General features: G+C 29.3%; 1 long non-coding RNA gene across 1 annotated transcript in view; it reads left to right on the top strand.

The window, feature by feature from the left end:
• The first annotated feature begins 485 nt into the window (after positions 1–485).
• LOC111616547 overlaps positions 486–9,037 on the top strand; it is a 10,217-nt gene continuing 1,665 nt past the window's right edge. The window contains exons 1-3 of the long non-coding RNA XR_002755268.1: positions 486–625; positions 2,117–2,194; positions 2,269–2,366. This is a non-coding gene — a long non-coding RNA (uncharacterized LOC111616547). The remainder of the gene's footprint in view (positions 626–2,116; positions 2,195–2,268; positions 2,367–9,037) is intronic.

The following is a 9,037-nucleotide window of genomic DNA, read 5'->3' as shown; positions in this document are numbered from 1 at the left end:
ATGCCTGTACATATTTCTACATCATTTCACATTTTATATAATGCATTTAATAAAGAACTGGCATATTTAAGAAAATATTGTCATATTTGATACTGAAAATTCAAATTAATTTAAAGTGTGAGTTACAATTCTAGTTACTTATTAAATTTTTCAAATTAAAATCTGTTTATTACTTATATATTTATTTATTTATAAATGCTATTGGCAATGCCCTTATAGGCAAAATTATTTGATTCTTTTAATAATTATTTCTAAATAAAAATTCTTTATTAATTTGTAAGAAAGAACTCTTAATAAAAATTTGTGAGAATTATCTGTTTGGATTCTATTTTGGATCAATTTTTTCATTAGATGTTTCTAAAATTGAATTCTAATTTTTAATCATAATATTACCAATAGGTGTAATGTTTTCTCTTGATGTTTGTTGGCAGCTAAACATGGTGTAATGAAAAGGAAATGCTACAAGTTTGAAATTACAGTGTTTCTATGGAAGCCTATTTTGTTGTATTTGTTACAATGGAATAAATATATGTATTGGTAAAACAGTGCATAGCAACTTTTAATTTGTCATTGGAACCACAATTGGACTAATTAGAAAACAGTTTTGGAAAGTAGATACCTATTGGTAATATTATGATTAAAATATTCACCCACTTAAAAAGTAAACATTTTTTATGGTCTTTGAATTCTAATTAATTCTAATTTAATTCTAATATATACTATGATATTGCTTACCCATCTGATTTACATTCTAAATTAATTAAATTCTAATCATATAAAAAGTCAGAATCTATTGATTTAATTTAAATAACAAACAAAAAGTTCATAAATTAATATAATCTATTTATAATTTTTTTTTTTTTTCTCAAAAAGACACTGTGGCCACGTTGGCCTTTTACAAGCATCTTAAATTAAAATCAAAACAAAAATAAATAAATAAAACAAAAACTTATAATTACTATACTTTATATAACACTGTTTGTTATCCACATTCTTTATTATAAATAATGCATGAAAACATACAAAGTATTCATTTTCTGAAACAAATTAATAGTTTTATAAAATAGATTTTTATATATTTAATAATAAACTTTGACCATTTATTACAAGATGTTTTTTAAACTGCCCTGTAAGATGGTCTTTTTTTATGCCCATTATGAATTTGCCAAAGTTCATAATGGAAGCAACAGAATGATAAGCAATGGTGTCCAACTTTTCCAGGTCAATCATACATGAAAATTTGTGATCTGGACTCAAATCCAGATCCTAGAATAATAGGCTGATACTTTTACTGCTTTGGCCATTTGTCCCTTAACATCGTTAAGTTAATAAAATGATGAATTTGGAATATTTTAGATTTCAAAGAAACAAAATTCTATTTTCTAGATCAATTTGGTATTGATTTTCTTTCATATTAAATGCACAAGTGAGATTGTTCTAATGTTTATAAAAAGAATTTTAAAAATTAGATTTCATAATCAAGTAATAAAACATGGTATAACTTCTGATATTTTTAATTGATGATATAAAAATTATTTGTTATTAAGAGTAATTTTAATTTTATTAAATTATTTTGATAGATAATATTTATATTGAATCAAGGCTGATAATCTAATATTTTATCATTGAATTATTTAATTTAATCTTTTTATATTGTTAAAATGATGATGAAATATTAAAATTAGTTTATCAGAGGCCATATTCTGGTCACTGTCTCTCGTCTCGCAAGCCAGTCGCTGATTGACTAATCCAAATGATTAGACAATCAGCGACCAGCTTGCGAGAGACGAGACCAGAGACAGTGACCAGAATACGGCCCCAGATTTTCATTTATTGAACAAAATTAGGATTATTTCATTCATAAAAATAACTTCCAGAATAAATAACAGATTTTACAGCTTTCATACAAAAATTTATCAATAAATACAATATATATATTTTTAGTGGTTAACAAATATTGGTAGCAAACCATTAATAGATAGTAAAATTTTAAGTGTACAGTTTTAAAATTTAAGTATAACTGTATAAAACATATACCAGTAATTGATTTAATATTATATAAAGTAAAATACAAATATAATTTTATAAATTAAATTTTTTTTATATATATATATAGAAAAACTCATCAAGCAATTATATGACGGCAGTATGATATTGATCTACATTGGAGACGGGCAGGTGCTCGTACGTCCAGGTAGGCGATAGCCACTTTGGCTATTTTAAGCTAAATTTTCCATTTGAAATTAAAATTTTTCTATTTAAATATAGGTGTATAAATATATAATAAGGAAATGGTTGTTGTGCCAGGATTGTGCGCTTTAGTGAAATCTCAACAAGATGGCAATTCCAGTGATTCTTATATAAATGTAAGCTCTGATTATTATAATTTATTTCCAATTTAATTTTTATTAAGTAATAAGTAAATTACTAATTAAATCTGTTTTACCAAAAGATATTTATAAATGATTATAAACAATATTTATCAAACTAAAACATTCTTAAATTTATTTGCACAATTACTTCATAATTGACATATTTTGATAGTTTTGAATGTTAAAATCAGTTTGTTTATGCATAAAGTGACAAATGCTCTTAAAGCAAACACTCTGTTAATTTAACAATAAAATGAGGTATTAATGAAATAAAAATGATTATCAAGCAAAGAAAAATAATATTTCTAAAGTAAAATGGAAAATCAATTAAATTTATATTTATTAGTATTATTACAATTATATATGTAGAAAATGAAATAATGTAATTTGTAAACAAAATACAATGAAAATTTTCTACAATCTATTTAAAAATGTTTCCTATTATTTTTTTCATATAATATGTCAGGGGTGGCCAAACTTTGTCATATTAGGAGACATACACTGCCTATCAGAAATACACAAGAGCTACATGACTATTAGAATCTACATCATCTATTTATATTATATATAGTTAAAATACTATAGTTATCACTGTTATGACTTTACTGGTACTTTATGACTGACTAGATAAACAATTATTTAACTCTTATAGAAAAAATATATTTCTTTTTGGACTATACATATAATTGAGTCCATCTTTATCTGTCCCTTCACATGCTTAGCAGAGGCAATAACAAATCTACAGTGATACTGACTTTTTTTTTTTCTTCTTTAATTATTTAACTCCTTCAACTTTATGCATGTACCATACCTTAAGCTTTCAATTGTCTGTTCAACATTAAGTTGTGAATTGCACCTAAAATCTTTATATATATACTAAATGTAATAGTCAAAAATCTTACAAAAATATTATGTATGTGTAAGCAGTATGTACTAAGTTTATAAAAAAGAAATTATACAACTATATGGGATCTTCAATAAGAGTCTAAAAGAACAACATTCAGCTGTATGAGCCACAGTTTGACACATGGTAATATATTGATATAATTGATTTGGACAGCATTTTCTTAATTAAATTTAAAAATTTTTTAAAAACAATAAGATACAAACATAAGAAAATTGCATCTTACTGTATAATAATTATTATTGGGCTACAGTTTGAAAAAATTGTATATCTATATATTCCCTCTGTCTGCTGTCTCCTTCCTTAATCATGAGAACAGTGCTAGATAGATAAAAGTTGAGACCAGATATGGAAAACTTAGGTGCAGGAGGCTCCAATTAACTGTATACGAACTTCCTGTTTAGACTGGGAGTTACATAGATGACTAGCACAACTCTGTTGTCATCAGGAATAGTATGATGTACAGGGGCAAGACACTACAAGTTGAGATGGATAACATATATTTTAAATTGAATAAATTAAGAATATGATTAAAAATTTCAGCCCAGCATTGTGACAATGTCATAACAAATAATTGCTCGTTGATATCGTTACTGCAATCTAAACTCATTATTGGAGCAAAGTTTTAAAGATTTAAAACTAATGCTTTTGAATCTTTCTGGCTTAATATCAACATTTTAAAAATCATTCTAAATAACTTAGAAATTAAATTTTTCTGCCATTTCTCAAAGCAAGGTATATGTATATTTACAAGAAAGAACAGAAGGGAAAAAGTAAAGAATGGTTTCAGAACTAGAAGTTGAATGGTACCACTGTGAATATAATGTTACATAGAAATGGAACAATTGCATATTGTATTCACCTTCTACACAGAGGACACAATTTCATCATTGTCAATACAAATAATAATTATTTATGATTTCTACATTCGAGTTTTATTCATTTGCTAGCAAATAATATTTGTGACTGTCCTTCTTATATTTAATAGCATAGAATCGACAAATTTATTTGAAATCTTACTGAAAAATCTCTTTTAATTGAATTATTGTAGGAATATATTTATAATTGGATACGATACATAACATTTCTGGAATTTTATATATTTAGAATGCAAAATATACAATGTCAAAACTGTTGTGGTGGCTAGGTTTGTGTAAACCATAGTGTCTCTTTGTACATGCAATTCTGTGGAACATAAGAAAACATTTGTTTTGTATTTTTCGTTATACCTGTCGTTTTTATTTTGGAAGCATTTAATTAATATTAATAAGATTAATGTTAGAAGAGGAGAATAGAATAGAAGAATTTAAAATTGAAGTAATCAAATACAATCGACCCCCCCATAACATAGGTTCATATAATGCGGATTCGTATATCGCGGCGAAAAAATTGTGACTGTATTCGTATAAAGATGCTAAAAGAGACTCATAAAATGCGGTAAAACGTCATTGCCGACTCGTGTCACGACAGGATTGGTCGAATCTGGACCAATAGTGGACGAGCAGCCGAACTACTTACACGCTATGGAGAGTTTAGGCAGGTAAATTGAGTTTACTATCGTCTGTACGGTATGTAAATTAGATACTGTAAGTCTAATACAGTACTGTAATTTTATACATTTCTTGTGAAAAAAGCATTTCTTATTCAATGGCCATAAAAATTATTTCTATTAATGATGTCTCCAAAGTTCAACAAATTTCTCGCAGAAAAATAACTTATCAGAAAACACACCCGCTGTTTGGTGCGCCGCTCTGTGACGAAAACAAGCTTAAGCAATGGCGTCGTTGAACGGTGCACACTCGGTAAGTAATCCTACAATTTTTTGTTTATAGCATAGTTCATACGGATTATTCCCAAAAAATTATACATGTTTTAGAAATGTTGAGTCAAATTGGTCTAGAATCAATTAATTTTATGGAAGAAAACCTTTCAAACAGCAGTAGTCCGTAAACTGCACACGTGCCGGGCTATGATTGGCTCATGTATTTAAGGATTCCTACAACGTAAAATTCTTATAAAGTGGAACGTATCTACCGCGTTATTGGGGGGTCGACTGTATTTTAAAGTTTTGTTTGATGTAATTAATTGAAAAATAATTAATTATATTAAATATAAGAGCTGAAGCATAAAATGCAACAGGGAACCACCATGTATCTGTCTCCCCAAGATTTGATGGACAGAAGAAATAATCCATTTAGCAGAGAAATGGATAGGAGTATGACCCCTATGCAATTGGCTACCAGTTAGAGGTGCAGCAGACCTGTACTGGAATTACAGGAAGTACACAGATCAAACGAGAGAAATGCTTTAAATGACACTACAGGATCAAAGCCATTAGGGACTCTTGGATTGGATACAAAAATTCCACACAGCTATGCAAACCTTAAGAAATGCATTTATACAGGTACCTGGATAGTTAGATCTTTATATCAAATAGGAAAGATGGCAAATGTAATGCATGAAATGAAAAGACTGAAGATCTCAATCTTAGGGATTTCTGAAACAAGATGGACTGGAAAAGGAGATATTATCACTGAAAGAAAAAAGATTTATTTACTCAGGAGGAACAGAACATCAAAGAGGAGTTGGGATAATGCTGGAAAAGAAGATGGTTAAATTAATTGATGGATATTGGAAGTATCTGATAGAACTATAGCACTGAGGATAAATGTTGACCATTCAGATGAGGAGACAGAGGAAGTTTATAAACAAATAAACAAATGCCTACAAGTTAAAAAGAAGAGAGATGTAGTGATTATTATGAGGGACATGAATGCCAAGATCAGAAGAGGGAGAGAAGATAATGTAATTGGACCATGGGGCTTAGGAGAAAGGAATGAAAGAGGAAGTAGACTTATTGAATTTTGCAGAAGAACCAACATGATTGTAACTAACACCCAGTTCCAACATCATGAAAGAAGATTGGCTACTTGGAACAGGTTAAGAAGAGCAGAAACAAGAAACCAAATTGATTAAATTCTAGTCAACTACAGATTTAGAAATGCAATAATTAACACAGACTTATCCAGATGCAGATTGCAACAGTGATCATAGTCTACTGGTAACAAAACTAAGAATAAGGCTGAAATATGTTAGGACAAAAATAGCAAAAGAATGGCTCAATATAGAGGCATTGAGGAAAGACTACATTGAGAAGACTTTTCAGGCTGACATATCAGGAAGACTGCAAAATTTCAACACTAATAGAAGCACAGAAGAAACCTGAAATGATTTGAAAAAAAATTTAAAGACACTGCGGTTGACATCCTCGGCAAGAAAAGGAGACAAATAAAGAAGCCTTGGGTCACAGAGGAGATAGCAGAAAAGATGGATGAAAGAAGATAATATAAAAACACTAATAATACAAAAGAAAAATATAGAATCATAATAAACAAATAAGAATAATGTGCAAACAGGCAAAGGAAAAGTGGTTGAATCAATTATGGTCTGGAAATCTGGTCTGGAATCAATTATGGTCATTGCGTAAATGGGAACAACTTAAGAGGAGTATATGAAAAGCTAAGGTTAATCTCAGGGAAAAAAAGGAAATGCAGAATTGGGACTCTGAGAGATGAAAATGAAAACATTTTATTGCAGAAAGATAAACAAGTGCTAAGATGGGAAAGATATGTAGATAATCTCTATGGAAATGAGGACAATTTAAACCTAGAAGGGATGAGGAGAAAGAAGAGAGAGTAACCTTTTTTAAGGAAGAGATTGATGCTGCATTGAAAAAGCTGAGGGACAGAAAGGCACCAGGAATGGATGAAATACAAGGAGAACCCCTTAAGGCTATGGAGGAAGATAGAACATTTCCCCATAGCTTTAAGGAAGGAATCCTAACTAATTTTTTTAGCAAAATTTTAGAGATAGATATTCCAAATGATTTCACAAAATCTATGTTCATCCCTGTTCCTAAAACTGTGAGTACCTTATACTGTGATAAATTCAGAACTACTAGTTTGATAAGCCATGCTTCAAAGGTTTTAGTTAACATCATACAGCGAAGAATAGAAAACTACATAAATTGGAAACTAGATGAGTCATAATTTGGTTTCTGAAGAGGCAGAGGGACAAGAGAAGCCATTACAATGATACAACTTACAGGATAAAGGATGATTGATCATACTAGAGGTTATTTGTATGTTTAGTTGACTTCGAGAAGGCCTTCGATAGTGTTAATGAAATGCTATTGTTTGAGATTCTGCAAAAAATAGGTATTGATAAAAAAAATTACTGAGAATAATCTATAATGTCTATAAAAGTCAAAAAGCAATGGTTATATTTCAGGGAGAGGATGCCAAATGGATTCAGATTAAAGAAGGAATAAGACAGGGATGTGGTTTGTCCCAACACTTTTTAACATCTACAGTGAATGGATGATGAGAGAAGCATTCAAAAATCTAGATGAAGGTATAAAAATTAATAGACGTCTTATCAATAACATTAGGTAAGGTGGAGGGCAGATGGAGAAAGGGAAGACCTAGGCTAACCTGGCAAGACAACATCAAAAAATGGACTGGCTCAAGCTTGGGAAAAGCCTACATTTGTGAAGAGTGGGGAAGAACTGTCCATCAACTGCAACCCACTGTAAAGAGGACAGAATGAATGAATGAAATATATAAAATTATCATTGTTATTATTAACTCTGCTTTTTGCCCTTACATTATTATTATTATTTATCACATTCATTTTTACATAAACAAAACAATTACAAACAATATATTACAATTTCTCATACACAAGCAACCAAATATTTTAAGTTGTTTATTTAAATTTTATTAGAATAAAATTCCATCATTGAAAAATTGCCATTATTACCATAAACATTAACTAAAATGCATTTCAGAACTCAGCTTCCCTTTTCAGTTAATAATGTTACACATAAAAGCAATTTTTTTTAAACAATACATATGTACATATGTACATTGGTAAAGTAAAATTTATCCATTTAAATTAATTTGTTATATATTTTAATTCCTTTCGCTGTTTCCACTTTTTTTTTTTTTTTTACAGTCATACAATTAAGTATTGTTTTAAAAAATTAGTTCCTATAATCTAACAATTTTTACTTTCCTGGCTGTTATATATAACAAAGAGAACTCTATTATATATATACTAGCTGTTACCCACGACTTCACCCGCGGAGGTTTTGCAAGCAAACCCCATTTATATTCAGTATTTCAACAACCATAGTAATTGTTATATAACACCTACCACTGAGAATGATGAGAATTGCTGAGAATCAAACAAACAATTTTTAATTTGACCAATTTTCTGGAACATTTACAATCGTTCTATAATCGAACCGATACGCAATAACAAATTCAAATTTAAAAAGGTTCGAACATTTGGTTAAAAAATCAAAATATATAAAAATATTTATAACAATGTCTGAAATTTTATTAATTTAATACACTTAAGTACTTAATGAAGACTAAACGTAACAAAAAATCGCATGTAAAATAGTACAGTAGAAGCTGTTCTTCTGGTTAAGCCTTAATGCTCTCCCTCTCCCCCCGCTGGGGAATTTCGAAAAATCCCTTCTTAGTGTGCATTCCCATGGTATACCCTACTAAAACACAGATAAAAACAAAAAATCGCATCTAAAATAGTACAGTAGAAGCCGTTCTTCCCGTTAATTCTTAATCCTTTCTCTCTTCCCCTGAGGGGGTATTTCGAAAAATCCCTTCTTAGTGTATGTTTTCATGGCATACCGTACTAAAACGCAGATAAAAACAAAAAATCGCATCTAAAATAG

Source organism: Centruroides sculpturatus, unplaced genomic scaffold, assembly GCF_000671375.1.
Source record: "Centruroides sculpturatus isolate CEXI.00-Female unplaced genomic scaffold, Cexi_2.0 scaffold3170, whole genome shotgun sequence".
In the NCBI taxonomy this organism is placed as follows: Eukaryota; Metazoa; Arthropoda; class Arachnida; order Scorpiones; family Buthidae; genus Centruroides; species Centruroides sculpturatus.
The sequence above is the reverse complement of the archived record's forward strand: the minus strand, read 5'-3'. Positions and strand labels throughout refer to the sequence as shown.